The sequence below is a fragment of the Saccoglossus kowalevskii genome, chromosome 21 (genome assembly GCF_978046115.1).
Source record: "Saccoglossus kowalevskii chromosome 21, keSacKowa6.1, whole genome shotgun sequence".
Lineage (NCBI taxonomy): Eukaryota > Metazoa > Hemichordata > Enteropneusta > Harrimaniidae > Saccoglossus > Saccoglossus kowalevskii.
The window spans coordinates 1,603,173-1,620,116 of NC_140661.1; the positions used below are offsets into that span (position 1 = coordinate 1,603,173).

Sequence of the window (16,944 nt, forward strand, 5' to 3'; positions counted from 1 at the left end):
GTTGAAGTGAGTGTTGAACCTTTCGCCAATCAAAGCCCATTTTTTTTCTCTGCCAGACAGAACCTTTAACTTTTGCTGACCCCTATCATGCAATACATAAAAGTATAATTTTATTTAATCTGATTAGCTGATTAGCGTTTCATTTTGCTGGAATGTTATCAATGGAGACTTTGTCCAGTAAGTGATTGTAATAAATCGACCTTTGACCCACCCACAGCTAAAATCTTAGCACAGACGGTTACATGTTGCCAACTTTAGAACACGTGATTGTAGAAATTTAATCAAATGGAAAATATTTTGTTTAATAGATTCAGTGAGTTAAAATAAGAGACATCTGCAGATATAAGGAGACCACTGCGACGACTGAATGTTAAACAGTGATAACTTTATTTTAGCTGGAATTAATTTTCACTGAAAAGACTTTTTGGATGTTTTGTATGGAATTAATTTTCACTGATTTTTGACAAGTTTAATGTAAAATAAAGGAAAAAAAGTATATTCACTGGATTTTCTTTTCACTGAATCATTCTTTCAGTGAAAATAGCGAAAATTAATTCCAAGCGAAAATAAAGTATTCTACAGTACATCATAATGTCATTTTTACTTATTCATCTGGAGATATTTACTAATGACAAAGAAAGCATAGAAATAGTGAGGATGTGAATATAAACTCATATATTGTCATAGTTAAGCAGGTGGATATCCCCTTACGACAATTAAAACTATTACTCTAACTTTTCTTATTGGCCCTGGTATGAACTATTTTATTTGAAGCTTAATTCATGGTGAATTTAAACTCTGGAATTAAACCGAAGGATGACCACACTGTCAATTGCAAATAGAGCTCAGTACCCCAGATTAACATAGGATAGGTTACCTACACCATATCAACAGGTCAGACATTCATACGATAAAATATGCAATAATAAAGGTTCAAAGATCCATGTTACAGGAGACCCCACCCATCACCATTTGAGAGATGTCGCTGATATCGGTAGTTAAATATATGAATGATTTAAAACCTATCACGGTAAGGATTTCCCAGCTCCCTCTCCCTTTTCCCCTCTTTCCGCTCTTTCCCGTAATAATGAAGAATGCATAGGGATACATGTAGGTCACATGTCTCCTACCTGATCCACCATAGACTTGTATTTACTGTAGCGGGATGATCCACCAATCCATTCCACTCCACTCAATAAAGTCACTCAACATCATTGCAATATTAGAAGTCAAAGAGATGGAGCCAAAAAAGTTAGGGGAGCTGTCTTTCTAAGTTAGTCAAGATGGAAATATTTCAAACCACAACTATATACAATACATCAACACTTAGCTAAACAGAATGGAATGCTATTTCACCACAAAAATAGTCAACATGTTATCAAATGTAAAAAAAATGTAAAACAATGACCTTGCCGTGGTTCAGGAACGTCTGGTACAACATTGCACGCAATACAATTAAATATATTACATAGTATGAAATTAACACTTTCAATACTTCTTTTAATTAAATGTTAAACTAAATTTTTGAAGACTGAAAAAGAACAAAATGAACTGCAATGATTTAAAACTATTCACAGCTGCATTTATCAGCTCCATACAACATGCATTCAAAAGTTCTTTTCTTTAAAGTCATGCCAGTCAAGTCAGACTGAAGAAACCAATGAGTATTGCTGCCAGTAGTCAATACATGTAAATACATACCAGTAGTCAAATAAGGTAGAAATAAGATGGTAAACTGTGCCAAATTTAACTCATTTTGAGGTAGTGCGACATAGTGGTCTTGTGACGAACAGCTTCTCACCTAATAACACTAATTTGTAAATTAGTTGATAATTGTGGCGTCATAAGCTGTGTTATTTCACTCCTCTTGGACTAATACTAGTCCATGATGTCACTTGTATTGTATAAGTAACCTCATATCATGCAATGACTATAATACGAGGTAGAGTGTGACGGCAATATTGGGAAGTAAATAATCCTGTGAAGTATCTATTAGTAATTAGTATGGATAAGAATTAAATTTATGTGGCTATAATGAGGTTTACATGTAGGGATACAAGTGGACTCCTTGCTGCAAGGAGTAGGTAATACACTATTACATGTACCTGAAATAAGACTCTTCAACAGCTACCCAAACATGACATGGGTATTTTTACCTTCAAACACATTGAAGCACGATCACTCAATCTGACTAAAAAAAATATGGTAACAAGCGACCAAAATCTGTGCAAACCAGAAATCAATTTGAACTGAACACCATTCAGACCTTTCTCTATGTATAGAATATACAAAAATAAAACACCTCTATATCTGAGAACCAAACAATCACACCAATCAGTTCAAGCAAAAATTGTTGCCTTAAAGCACCATTAGTCACGTCATGTGGATTTTGATATGGGTCCTATGCAACAACTCTAATACATTGTTTGTTTACACAAAATTGAAAGGTTCACTGTGCAAAGATTATGGATATGTTGCCTGAGACAAGAGCAATACTGTAAAATCATTTATTTTCACTGACATTTAATTTCAATATTTCAATATTTTGATCAACTGCACTGGGTTACAGACTTTGTAGGGAAACAATGAGTTCTATTGTCCAATTTCACATGGATTTAATTTAGTGAATATTACTTATCAACAAAAATAGCAAAATTAAAAGCCAGTGAATAATTAAGTAATTTACAGTACTTGTATAGAAGTATGATTATCAGGTTAAGGATAAACTGCAGAAAACTTCATAATCCTTCATAATCCCCACATAAATATACTACATGAGATGTGAGAGTTAGTGATTCCCAATCTTAAAATATTCACTGCTACAAAATTTAGATTTCATCTATGTGTGTCTCTCGAAAATTTAAGTGGATCACATTGGTCATTACAATAATACTTAGACATTCTGGAAATAAAGACTGGTCACAATAACAAGATGAATTGTGTTTTACACTATGCATCTAGATAGTCATTAAGAATGTGATTACATCCATTAAACCATTGTTAAACACTAATATTATGATACAATACAAAGCAGTAGGATAAATATCACTGACATGCAGTGTGTTCAGTAAATTCCATATTATTCATATCACTAAATACAGTTGCAATGTTTACATATGAAATTATCAATAATTTTGAACACTATGCCACTATGTTTTGTTCCGTGGCTGACTACAGAAGCGTGAAGAAAGGTTTTTAAACTGCCAGGCATACCTGGCATGAACCGGTGGGAAGGGCGTGAAAGGCGGAAGCTACGATCATAAAAAAAGCATCTAAGGTAATTTTCATTAGACCACGATATTTTCGTGGAGTACTAATATATGTGTTCAGTCAAACCACGCAGCAACATGAATGGGTCTGACTACATGGACTACGCAACGTAAACACGTACAACGACGAACACGCTAAATCCTCTTATCAATACGACCAGAAACTTCGCCGGGACTTCGGTGACTGCATGAATAATCTGTGCTGAAGACTACACGTGGATATTTGCACCCGTATTTCAGACAAGAAACTAAAATGTCGATGCTGTTTTACAGCCAGACAGTTCATATGACTTCTGATTGTCTATTGACCAACAGATTCGCTGATAATGTCTTATCAACAATATCAGGTAAAACGTAAAAAACTCACCTTTCGGCAGACAGAAGTAGTAGTTCGGTATCGGCGTTGTTAAACTACAACGCGTTCATACAGGGTAATCTCCGTTCCACTCGATTGTCACCACCTCTCACGATTCTATAACTTTTCTCTGCCAATTTCTTGGCAAAATAAGAAGAAACTTACTCCTTTTTTGGAATCTCTCCTCCCAACCGTTGATCACAGAGCAGCCATTTTTCACGGTAATGGACGGCGCATGCGTAGATACTCTGATCAAAGGTCATTCTGTCCCCGTGGCACGTGGGTCACCGTTATTTGCCAGTTTTTTATATCGTTGCCCAGGTCAGAATAGTATGAACGATAAGGACATGGTTCATCGTTTTGACTTTTATTCACAGTGCCCTGAATCTGATTATGATCTGCTGTGGAAATGAAACGTTGAACAAACGACGGGCGAAGAACATTCGAAGTTGGAAACAACTTTGTTACTATTAGTATTATCACAGTCGTTATTAAACTGGCAAACAAAATATTGTACTCACTGGGCTGTGTGAAATGAAAATACTGTGTCACCGACACACACTACGTGAATCCACGGTTACTAACCGTGATATGATGGAGTATCAAGCTAATGACTAGTCTAAGACATGGAAGGTAGTAGTGGGTAGTAGTCCTACTACTCCCTATGCCTATAGGTAAGAGAATGGTGAACGTCCCTTGGTATTCAACAAATGCCACATTGAGTCATATGATCTGTATTGTATACTACGATAACAGTATAGGATACAGGCGCGACATTGCCATTCAACTAATTGCCGGATAATAGATTACCTAAAATTGGAATTTGATGGTTCACTTAAATCTATTAGATCTATTTACATTTATTTATTAACACACAACATCCCCGGGAGGGGATGAAAGGGGTTACAAATCAGATATTAGTAAAAGAAAAATAACTACATAAAAAGTAAAGAAACAAAAAGCATAAAAAATAATGACAAAAATTTGTATACAAAGAATGTGTTACTGGCTTAGTTTATGTAGGTGCTGCTGTCTCATATAAAAACAGTTAGCAGATTTACTGTCGAATATTAGATCTAATAGGAAATATTATTAGAGCCATCTTTCAAGTTTCAATGCGGTTAGAGTATGGCATCTATGGTCACGATAATGTGGAAAATTTCTCCAAATGCAAGGTCCTGGTCGCTCAACTTTTCAATTTGTAAGCAAGATTTAAAAATGAACGCTGTTTTTCTTATAAAAATAGTGGTGTTCATGTTGAAAATATATATACAAATAAGCGTAATGGAAATTCGTGACCTATCGCGAATATCGTATAATGATCGAGAATAGTCGATAGTACATGACATACCACAACCTTTACCCTATAGATCCTTCTGAGGGTTATCAATGTAAACGCAAATACCTCCCATCAGTTTGTAACGAATAATGTTAAAAATCATTTCGTTGCATGGATACATTTAGGCCAAGCAGTAGAATGCCGCCAAATGTGAACCATTTGACGAATATTCGATATTACATATTGTGCGACACCATTTATCTCATTGATACGCGCGGTGATATTTATTCTATATCAGGGATTGACCATTAAACCTCGGTGGGTAGATTTTTGCCAAAAAAAATAGTGCACGGAAAGCAATGTCACCCTGAAAAGAAATCCAGCTCAAAACTGAAGAAAACAGAAATATTTGATGGACAAATAAAGAAAATTGTCTGAAAGCTATAATAATTTGCGTAGTTTTCCCACCATCTTGATCACTTCCCGGAATTCATAATGACCCACGGTTATTAGTAACCGTGAACGGCCAACCCCTAACAGAATTGTACTGTCTTAGCATGTTTCGCTCAATTTTGTACAATCAAAGTGGCGCGTTCCAGTGGCCTCCCAGGGCGGTTTCTATTCAAACCCGAGGAAACACGTGTATGTATACCATGTCATAAAAGCCATTTATTTGCAGTGTCTGATAATTTATGATATCATATTTTTTCTGTGGCTGCTTCTCCTATTTTTTGCTGTAAACATTGTCTCGCTAAGATCCAGCACTCGGGTTAACAGTACCGGGTACAATAGTACATACATGTAATTCTTTCAGACTTTTGCTCCTCACCAAAGTACGATATTAATACGCCGTGTGTAAGTGGAAGGAAACTTTATCCTTTTATGTACCCAAAATTAATACCCGCAATAAATTGGTTGAACTTCACGCGTGTTGCGAAAAAGTTACAGAGCGCGCGACACAACGAATAACATTCAGCAGGTTTATAACACAGAGAAAACGCGCTGGAGTAGCTCTGTTTCTGCTATTGGGAATCTACACAAGTCAGTGGTGTGTTTTTTTAAATCTTTTTCCAGGGTAGTTAATTTATTAACACGTTTTTAAAACAAGTTTGTGTACGTCACTTCCATCCGGGTTGCCCCTACTGGCAATTTTGAAGTCAACTCTACCTGACAAGTAGCAGTTCAGTATGATCTTTTAATTTATTTACGTGTTGTTTTCTTCTAAACATGTACTATAATTTAAACTGCACCTCATTTTGTTGTTTCAAAATTGACCACCCGGGCGAAATTAATTGATTTTCCTATCACAAGTTATTCTTACTGTTCAATTTCACAATGATGAAGACTCTGCAGTGTGCTTTGTTAAAACGCGAAATAGAAAGATTCCATTCAGATGAACTAAACAATTACATAAAAACATATGTGTATACTTAGTATGTAAGAGTTCGGAGTTCGTCGGGGAGGGCGCTGCAAGAACAACCAATCTGACATGACATAGCCATGCGTGATTCAGGGTCACCCAGAGGTTTCCCATTTGTGTACACAATTTAAGCGACGACTTACTCCAGTATGTTTAACAGACAAAAAGTGCCTATTTGCCTATTCGTGACGTGTATTCATATTTGTAGTTCAACACTCTCAAAGGGGAATACTAGTATAGTGTGGTATGCTGTACTTAGTGTAGATTATACACAATTCATTGATATGTATACGGTATTATTATGATACGGTATGCAGCGTCACCTGATTTGAAGTTACAAGCATTGGGAGTAAGAAACTCAATGATGTAGGTTCAGATAAGCCAGCGTGGATATATACGATTATTTATTATCTGTGTTTTATAGTCGCTTAGCTCATAGCTAAATTCGATTAATTTAAACCGAGTGAATATGCATATTGTAATTGAACACAATTAATATTTTATTCTCTACAGTATTATGCATAGTACTCTGAGAGTAGACTTGCTTGCAGTCTGTTGCGATTCCGATAGAAAATTCTTGAAAAATAAATATAAATTGCGTCAACGAGGGGGTGAACGCGAAAGTCATGTGACCGCGAAATCCCAGCAGACTTGCCATCAGTGTAAGCGCCCTCACATTACCGGCCAGAATCGGGCTTGTAAATTTACATATACGTCATACGGTGGGTGGAGCAGCCGAGCCACGGATCATAACAATAAATCGGTTTCCGGGGTCTCAGTTGATATGTTAATTAGCCTGACTTCTGATTGGTTGAAACATATTAGACATGTCAATCATTACAAGCGTCATTACAAGTGTCATCTTCGGAAACAATAGGTTTAGTAGAAAGATTATTTTGACTTGGTCGAAGCTCAGACTAGTAATACTATCTGAGGTCGAAGGTATATTTTTTTACTTTGCTGGCCTATGTTGGCTTTTAATTCTGCAACACATCACGGACAATCGATTACCTGCGAAGGGTGGATACCGCCCAGAACAATGCAGCGTTTCAAACGCAAATGGAGGAATCATAGTACACATTCATCAACAAAATAGTCGTCAGAGGTCAACTTCTCCACCATCTCTTGGACACTGCTGTCCACCACGGTTACTAAAAAAGATTTTTAGTAACCGTGTGTCCACATTACATAGATTTGTTTTAAATCCCAATCCAGTCTTGTGGAGAATATCTTTTTCTGTTGCGTTGGGTATTTTTTGATGCATTGCGATCCGACAGACACACAAAGTGTCCAGTCCTAGTATGAAGGAACAGTCATGAAAGTAATGTTTTAGTTTTTGACGTTTCCTGGGTCATCCGCTTTTCGCTTTTGTCTCATTTCTTACACCACGTGCAAAACATTCTGTTTCACCACATAATAGAGGCATACTATTATTTGCTTGTGACTGTTAATTCTTTACAACGTTTCTACACAGGTCGTGGATACGAATGCGATCCCCGATCCTAGTTACTCCAAAGCTGTTTAAATCACCGTCTGTCACGCACAGCACAGTGTCGGCCTCAACTTTTCTCGAGAATGAAAAGGAAAGTTCGTTCTCTAGGAAAACGACTCGTTTTCCACGATAAACTATCGTTTGTCCATAACATGTGTGAGATATAGCACGATTACCGAGGCGATAGCCATAATATCGACCGAGACCGAAGGGGGAGGTCGATATTACTAATTTAGTGACTCGAATTTTAATTATCATTTTAACGAACTTCGAATTACGGGAAATATACCACGTTAAACAAAACAACAATTCTATGTTGCCCATAACTCGAAGTTCGGTTAACTGATATATGCGGTTAATAGAGATACTAATGTAGACGTTTAACGAAAATGCAATTCTAAGTTGCCCGTAACTCGAAGTTCTGTTAATTGTTTATTGGACATCGAATGACAATTTGGGCGTGGTTTTATAAAAGTGGGCGTGGTTTCTTTTATATTTAACAACAATTTAGCATCTCACATAATAGTTGCAAGTGAAATTTATCTCAGATTGTTCGATGGTTTTAGAGTCACAATAAGTTATGTAATTGGAATTTGAGCGCTATGTCATATAAGCCTCAATTGAATAAATAATTTTGAAATTATCTAATAGTCGGTATAGGAGTTATGTTACTGAAACAAGTGTGTGGGGTTCACATGGTTCTTTAGATTTGTCACACTGAATGTAGACTAAAGTTTTCAATACAAAAAGACTCATGGAATGGAAAAGCTTGGCAACTATTGCTGATGAAGTCATTGAAAATGTAAAAGAATTTCAGAACGTAGACCATATGCAACTACAACAAATTTACTAAAAAAGTTGATGGGCAATGATATATTTTATTTTTGAAGAAAATTGTTAAAATACGGGTTAAAAAGGCATGCATACAATTTCAAAAGAAAATTCTCAGTAATTCTAGTGATCTTTGAAAACAAACGACCACCATTGATTTTAAATCAATACGAAGCCACTTATGAATTATATCTGATTAGCTATCAAATCCTAACAGACAGACCAATCATAAATTATATCTGATTAGCTATCAAATCCTAACAGACAGACCAATTATAAATTATATCTGATTAGCTATCAAATCCTAACAGACAGACCAATCATAAATTATATCTGATTAGCTATCAAATCCTAACAGACAGACCAATCATAAATTATATCTGATTAGCTATCACATCCTAACAGACAGACCAATCATAAATTATATCTGATTAGCTATCAAATCCTAACAGACAGACCAATCATAAATTATATCTGATTAGCTATCAAATCCTAACAGACAGACCAATCATAAATTATATCTGATTAGCTATCAAATCCTAACAGACAGACCAATCATAAATTATATCTGATTAGCTATCAAATCCTAACAGACAGACCAATCATAAATTATATCTGATTAGCTATCAAATCCTAACAGACAGACCAATCATAAATTATATCTGATTAGCTATCAAATCCTAACAGACAGACCAATCATAAATTATATCTGATTAGCTATCAAATCCTAACAGACAGACCAATCATAAATTATATCTGATTAGCTATCAAATCCTAACAGACAGACCAATCATAAATTATATCTGATTAGCTATCAAATCCTAACAGACAGACCAATCATAAATTATATCTGATTAGCTATCAAATCCTAACAGACAGACCAATCATAAATTATATCTGATTAGCTATCAAATCCTAACAGACAGACCAATCATAAATTATATCTGATTAGCTATCAAATCCTAACAGACAGACCAATCATAAATTATATCTGATTAGCTATCAAATCCTAACAGACAGACCAATCATAAATTATATCTGATTAGCTATCAAATCCTAACAGACAGACCAATCATAAATTATATCTGATTAGCTATCAAATCCTAACAGACAGACCAATCATAAATTATATCTGATTAGCTATCAAATCCTAACAGACAGACCAATCATAAATTATATCTGATTAGCTATCAAATCCTAACAGACAGACCAATCATAAATTATTACCAAACGCTTCAGCGTGGTATTAAGAGTTTGTTTTCAGGGGTGGGTGATACCAAGGTGGGAAATGGATGCACATATGGGGTTAATTCCTTGAATTGCAATATAGAGGGTTCAGGCTGAAATACAATATATAGTGTTTACATGTTTAGTCTGATGTTTCTGTGGTATTCTGCTGCTATAAGTAATGCACGATTTGTTCCGAAATTCAGTATATTGTGTGTATTCCAGGGTTATTCGTTTTTTGCTGAAAACACCCCTATTTTTTAGTGGCAGAGTTTGAATAGTCTCACTCCCACTGGGAAATCTGCATTGTTGCTTGAATGTGAGTTAATTAAACACATTTTCCAGACCGGCGAAAGAGTATGCAACAGCCAATTTTAACAGCCTGTCACGTGATTTTAGTCTGAATGTCAACATGAAGAGGCTAGTCCATTTTACGCAGGAGTAATTGGGAGTAGAATATGTGAGGGATAGTATCAACAGAGATGTGTATAGTGAAAAATAATATCTATCCTTCATTTACATCTCTGAGCATTTCTGTTTTAGTATATTGGTTTGAAAATGTTGAACTTGCATGATTTGCAATGTGTTTTTTTAATGGGACTCCCCTATTGATCGAATCCCGGGTTTGAACGAGAACGGCACACCACGTGATTCGTTTGAATACAATGCTGATGGCAAACATGCCGTGTTACTGCGGTACTCCACTGACGGGATGTCTTACTGCATGCTACAACTTCGCTTGTGATGTTGCTTGTTAGCCATGGATTACATGAATCTTGATTACCAGTCAAATGTTGCTCATTTGACGTTGGTAATCTTTATTTGGAACTGAGTAACTTCCTGGTACTTCGTACTATGATAAAAATCAGTCAACATACATCAAGTTCTCACAATCGTAGTATTCCATGTGATGTACACCTAATATGCCAAAAATGTTGCTGAACGATTTGAACTGAATAAAAATAGCAGACGAAAATTTGTTTACAAAATAAAAATACTTCGGTTGCCAATGAAAACCGGTAAAAAACAAGCAATATGTTTTCGGCTGTTATCATGGAAGGGACATGAACGTGAAGCTAACGTCTGTTTATAACTAAAACCGGGCACCTTATACGAGGTTTGCAAAATAACATGGCAGTCATTAGAAGTCACTTTATTTTATTGTTAGGACGTATTCAACCGTTAAATGTATAATTTCCAATCGTTTTGCGATAGTATTTTCTAGATTGGAAGCAGCATTTACATTTTATTCAAAGTTCAAAGCTGTGTTGGGATTCCGTTGACAGTGGTAACAATGTCGGCGCCGGTGATCTCTTACCAGTGCGCAACGTAGCCAAAATAAAAGGCATGATCATTTGGGCACTGCTATTACAAGACTTTGGCTGTTGCCATGGTAGCGGTGGGTCAGGATTGTTTTTCCAATTAGTACGACCTGCCTGTCAAGTATGAACCGTGACAAAATCAGCCAAGCCAAAAAAAAAATCACAGAAGAGTTAAAAAGCCATTCCTGCTGAACAGTTACTTTAACTTCGGGGTCAACTTTCTCATTAATGAAAAAAGATATCAAAAATTCAAATAGTAACTTTTTGCCCACACTCCAGCCGAGGACAATGAGCTATGTCTGAGGTGTTGTATCACAGGGAGTTGGACAAACTTGTGTATTTTAATAAATTATTGAATAATAAAATGTTATATAACTTTTCTTTTACCCCCTCCCCTTCCTGGTATCTATTTCAAGTATTTTTGTCAGGTTCAAATCGTTCACCAGCATTTTTGGCATGTTAGATGTACATCACATAGAATACTAGGATTGGGAGAACTTAATGTTTGTTGACCACCTGGAATCTGAGTTTTATAAATCTTGAAGGGCTCTCGGAAGATCCACCCGCTGCCTGGACCCGCAGTAAAATCTCCGCAACCATCAACATCGATATACCATGAGGTTTCTGCTGGCGACGTTGCGGCGTTACTCAGTTCCAAATAAAGATTACCAACGCCAAATTAGCAAAATTTAACCTGTAACCAAGACTCAGTCTATCCACGACAAGCAAGCAACATCACAAACGAGGTTGTAGTGTGCAGCTCACGAGTCAGCGACGACCGATTTCAACGAAAGTCATTCCGTCAGTGGAGTACCGCAGTTGCACGGCATGTTTGCCAATGTACAGATCTGTGGAGGAACTTTTAACTTCAACATCAACCGTGTATCGTAGTCGCCCAGTTTAAGTTCTGGTTCTGTCGTGGTCCCAACTAAAGGGCGACAGTCGTCGTGTCGCGTCCTGTTCGATATGGGACTCACAGCGACGTATACAACGCGTGTAAAATACATTGTTTATTTACATGAAATTCGAACACGCGCTGTGCTACGACCACCGCGCTTAAACATCCACGAGTTATTTATTCGGACAATGACTTAAATTAGACGTCTGATTATTTTATTTTCACACGTACAGCGACACGCGTTCTACACTGACAAGCGTTGCTAGGTCGCAGCACTGTCTTGGAGCATATTAATGGGCAATTGGGTTCCCCGATCTAAATTTCTATCCCGGTTTGTTGCACGTTCTTTTTTTAATATGAAATAATCAAATATGGGACATGTGTATAATAACAACCCCACACCCTCCCCGTGGCTTCGCTCGTGAAAGTACGGCAGCAGGATACACCGCATCACTCGTGAAAATAACTTCCATACGCAATGAAAGCCACGGGGAGGGTATCTGTCATAATACTTCATTATCACTGAAAACATTTTTCCCCTGAAATAAATTCCAGTGAATATGCCATTTCCCTCATACTATATTGAGACACAGCGCAGTGAAAATTAGATTCACATGTAATGCTTGAAAACATGTCAGCAAAAATAAATTAAGTGAAATTCTACGTGACTTCATAATAGTTGGAAATGAACACATTACACCCGACCCTACCACTCCATATACAATGTAAACTACACCCCAAAACATCCTTTCACCCACAGTTACTACCGTGTTTCACCAGTGTATTCTATTTGACGTCAGGAGAAATTGAAATAAACAAATTAATTATAATTTCAGCCTCTAGTTGACCACTGATTAAATAAACTACCTCGTCTTTATGTCAACTTGCAGTTATTCGTTGCCTACATCAGTGACTTCAAAATATATGTTTCAATCCCAGGAATTTCACTCGCTGTTAATTGCATGGGAGTGGCACTCTTTAATGAATTTCTATTGTCATGTCAATTTCTTGCGATTACTCGAACATTAAGCTGTAACCACATACCGCCTAGGTGCTGTAATTAAATCCTGGTGTAAGCACCATATGAACTATGAACAATGCATGTGAAGCCAGCTGTGGGGTATATTCAATCCTATAGATTTCTCATTGTTTGGTAACTATTTGCTGCAAATGCAACAAAAATCAATATAAAAAATATTACCCACACAGTATTCTACAGGTTACTTGTATCTGATTAGCTATCAAATCCTAACAGACAGACCAATCATAAATTTGTTAGATTTCTTTTTGACGAATAAAATTCTTAAGTTTAAATGCTGACCCTAAGCAAACTAAACGGAATACACAAAACAGATGAGCTTTCAATATTTCATATCGAGAAATATTCCTTGCCATGTAACAAATTAATTGCTAAATATTGAGAATAAACTGACTGCTGAATGGATAACGTAAACATCTGGCCATATTTATCGATATAAATGATTTGACATAACGTGCCATGTCACCAACAATCAACTTGATTCAGTAACGAAAAAATATCTCTATGAAAGTTCTATGAACCATATTATTCGCAATAATAAGCCTGTCATGTGTGGAAAAGCATATAACAACAACGTCTTTGGGTGTAACATTGGTAAAACATGAAGATTGACCCTGGAATGTGGTTAACAAGTTAGACAAGGTTCTTGTATATTATAGTGAATATATTTTTTACATCAATGAATCATGGGCGAATACTGCGACCAAGTACGTCTATTATCATGTTGAGACTTGGATAAACAATCGGTAGTCACCAAGGAGTAGATATTATAATCAAAGTTGGAAGTGCGCCCTCCAACATCAACAAACTACAATGTATTTATATTGTCTGCAATTTTGGTTAATATTGCGCAAATGTTTTGCGCGATGTCGAGGGTGTACGACTCGATTGTTATAAGATTCACGCATTTCAACGAAGCGTGAATGAAATATTCAATTTACGGACACTCACATACCGAATATCGAGTCCGTAAGAAAAATGAATAATACGGCATGGAAAGCATTATTATAAGCCCGATTACCATATAAATCAAACTAAATTGAAATAAATACCACCAAATAGCAAGCACGTTTATTTTCTGTACCAGAAGTGAGGTGATGTGCCTAATTTTGTAATAAACTTACCCACTGCTTTCCACCGTTAGAAATTCCATTGAAAAGAACTCACCTTTTTGCGAAGTGACTATTAATCGGACAAGTATTATACGAGAATTCAAACGAGTGTATAAATCTCACGCAGGATGGTTAAGATAAGGTAAAACTAACCATTACTTCATGAATGCAGTCCAACAACATGTCGATATTCCCAGAGTACACTTCGCCTATTAAACGTAATTTTCATCGTGCAAAAAACAGGACATTGTTGCAATGTAGTATGTAGAAGTTATATTGGTTTTCAAATTTTTGTTGACTTTCCAGCTAATTTCCCTCACATTGCAACTCATTTTTCGTCTTTCAAGACAGCTTTATTTTAATTTCCAGAGTACTACCGCAACGTATTTTTCGACTTTCCATCCAACATTTGTGACTTTCCATCCAACATTTGTGACTTTCCATCCAACATTTGTGACTTGCCATCCAACATTTGTGACTTTCCTTCAAACTTTTGTGACTTTCCATCCAACATTTGTGACTTTCCATCTAACATTTGTGACTTTCCATCCAACATTTGTGACTTTCCATCCAACATTTGTGATTTTCCATCCAACATTTGTGACTTTCCATCCAACATTTGTGACTTTCCATCCAACATTTGTGACTTTTCATCCAACATTTGTGACTTTCCATCCAACATTTGTGACTTTTCATCCAACATTTGTCATTTTCCATCCAACATTTGTGACTTTTCATCCAACATTTGTCATTTTCCATTCAACATTTGTGACTTTCCATCAAACATTGTGACTTTCCATCTAACATTTGTGACTTTCCATCTAACATTTGTGACTTTCCATCCAACATTTGTGACTTTCCATCCAACATTTGTGACTTTCCATCCAACATTTGTGACTTTCCATCCAACATTTGTGACTTTCCATCTAACATTTGTGACTTTCCATCCAACATTTGTGACTTTCCATCCAACATTTGTGACTTTCCATCTAACATTGTGACTTTCCATCTAACATTTGTGACTTTCCATCTAACATTTGTGACTTTCCATCCAACATTTGTGACTTTCCATCCAACATTTGTGACTTTTCATCCAACACTTGTCATTTTCCATCCAACATTTGTGACTTTCCATCTAACATTTGTGACTTTCCATCCAACATTTGTGACTTTCCATCCAACATTTGTGACTTTCCATCCAACATTTGTGACTTTTCATCTAACATTTGTGACTTTCCATCTAACATTTGTGACTTTCCATCCAACATTTGTGACTTTCCATCCAACATTTGTGACTTTTCATCCAACATTTGTCATTTTCCATCCAACATTTGTGACTTTCCATCCAACATTTGTGACTTTCCACCCAACATTTGTCATTTTCCATCCAACATTTGTGACTTTTCATCCAACATTTGTCATTTTCCATCCAACATTTGTGACTTTCCATCCAACATTTGTGACTTTCCATCCAACATTTGTGACTTTCCATCTAACATTTGTGACTTTCCATCTAACATTTGCAACTTTCCATCTAACATTTGTGACTTTCCATCTAACATTTGTGACTTTCCATCCAACATTTGTGACTTTCCATCCAACATTTGTGACTTTCCATCCAACATTTGTGACTTTTCATCTAACATTTGTGACTTTCCATCTAACATTTGTGACTTTCCATCCAACATTTGTGACTTTCCATCCAACATTTGTGACTTTTCATCCAACATTTGTCATTTTCCATCCAACATTTGTGACTTTCCATCCAACATTTGTGACTTTCCACCCAACATTTGTCATTTTCCATCCAACATTTGTGACTTTTCATCCAACATTTGTCATTTTCCATCCAACATTTGTGACTTTCCATCCAACATTTGTGACTTTCCATCCAACATTTGTGACTTTCCATCTAACATTTGTGACTTTCCATCTAACATTTGCAACTTTCCATCTAACATTTGTGACTTTCCATCCAACATTTGTGACTTTCCATCCAACATTTGTGACTTTTCATCCAACATTTGTGACTTTCCATCCAACATTTGTGACTTTTCATCCAACATTTGTCATTTTCCATCCAACATTTGTGACTTTTCATCCAACATTTGTCATTTTCCATCCAACATTTGTGACTTTCCATCAAACATTGTGACTTTCCATCCAACATTTGTGACTTTCCATCTAACATTTGTGACTTTCCATCTAACATTTGTGACTTTCCATCCAACATTTGTGACTTTCCATCCAACATTTGTGACTTTCCATCCAACATTTGTGACTTTCCATCCAACATTTGTGACTTTCCATCTAACATTTGTGACTTTCCATCCAACATTTGTGACTTTCCATCCAACATTTGTGACTTTCCATCTAACATTGTGACTTTCCATCTAACATTTGTGACTTTCCATCTAACATTTGTGACTTTCCATCCAACATTTGTGACTTTTCATCCAACATTTGTCATTTTCCATCCAACATTTGTGACTTTCCATCTAACATTTGTGACTTTCCATCCAACATTTGTGACTTTCCATCCAACATTTGTGACTTTCCATCCAACATTTGTGACTTTCCATCCAACATTTGTGACTTTTCATCTAACATTTGTGACTTTCCATCTAACATTTGTGACTTTCCATCCAACATTTGTGACTTTCCATCCAACATTTGTGACTTTTCATCCAACATTTGTCA

General features: G+C 36.2%; 1 protein-coding gene and 1 long non-coding RNA gene across 2 annotated transcripts in view; one reads left to right on the plus strand and one right to left on the minus strand.

Annotated features, from left to right (window-relative positions):
• LOC100374351 (unconventional myosin-Ia-like) overlaps positions 1 to 3,864 on the minus strand; it is a 61,464-nt gene extending 57,600 nt beyond the window's left edge. The window contains exon 1 of the mRNA XM_078006025.2: positions 3,637 to 3,864. The gene's annotated coding sequence lies outside the window, so the exon portion shown is untranslated. The remainder of the gene's footprint in view (positions 1 to 3,636) is intronic.
• LOC144343506 (uncharacterized) overlaps positions 1 to 4,119 on the plus strand; it is an 80,963-nt gene extending 76,844 nt beyond the window's left edge. The window contains exon 3 of the long non-coding RNA XR_013418970.2: positions 4,002 to 4,119. This is a non-coding gene — a long non-coding RNA (uncharacterized LOC144343506). The remainder of the gene's footprint in view (positions 1 to 4,001) is intronic.
• Positions 4,120 to 16,944: the final 12,825 nt, after the last annotated feature.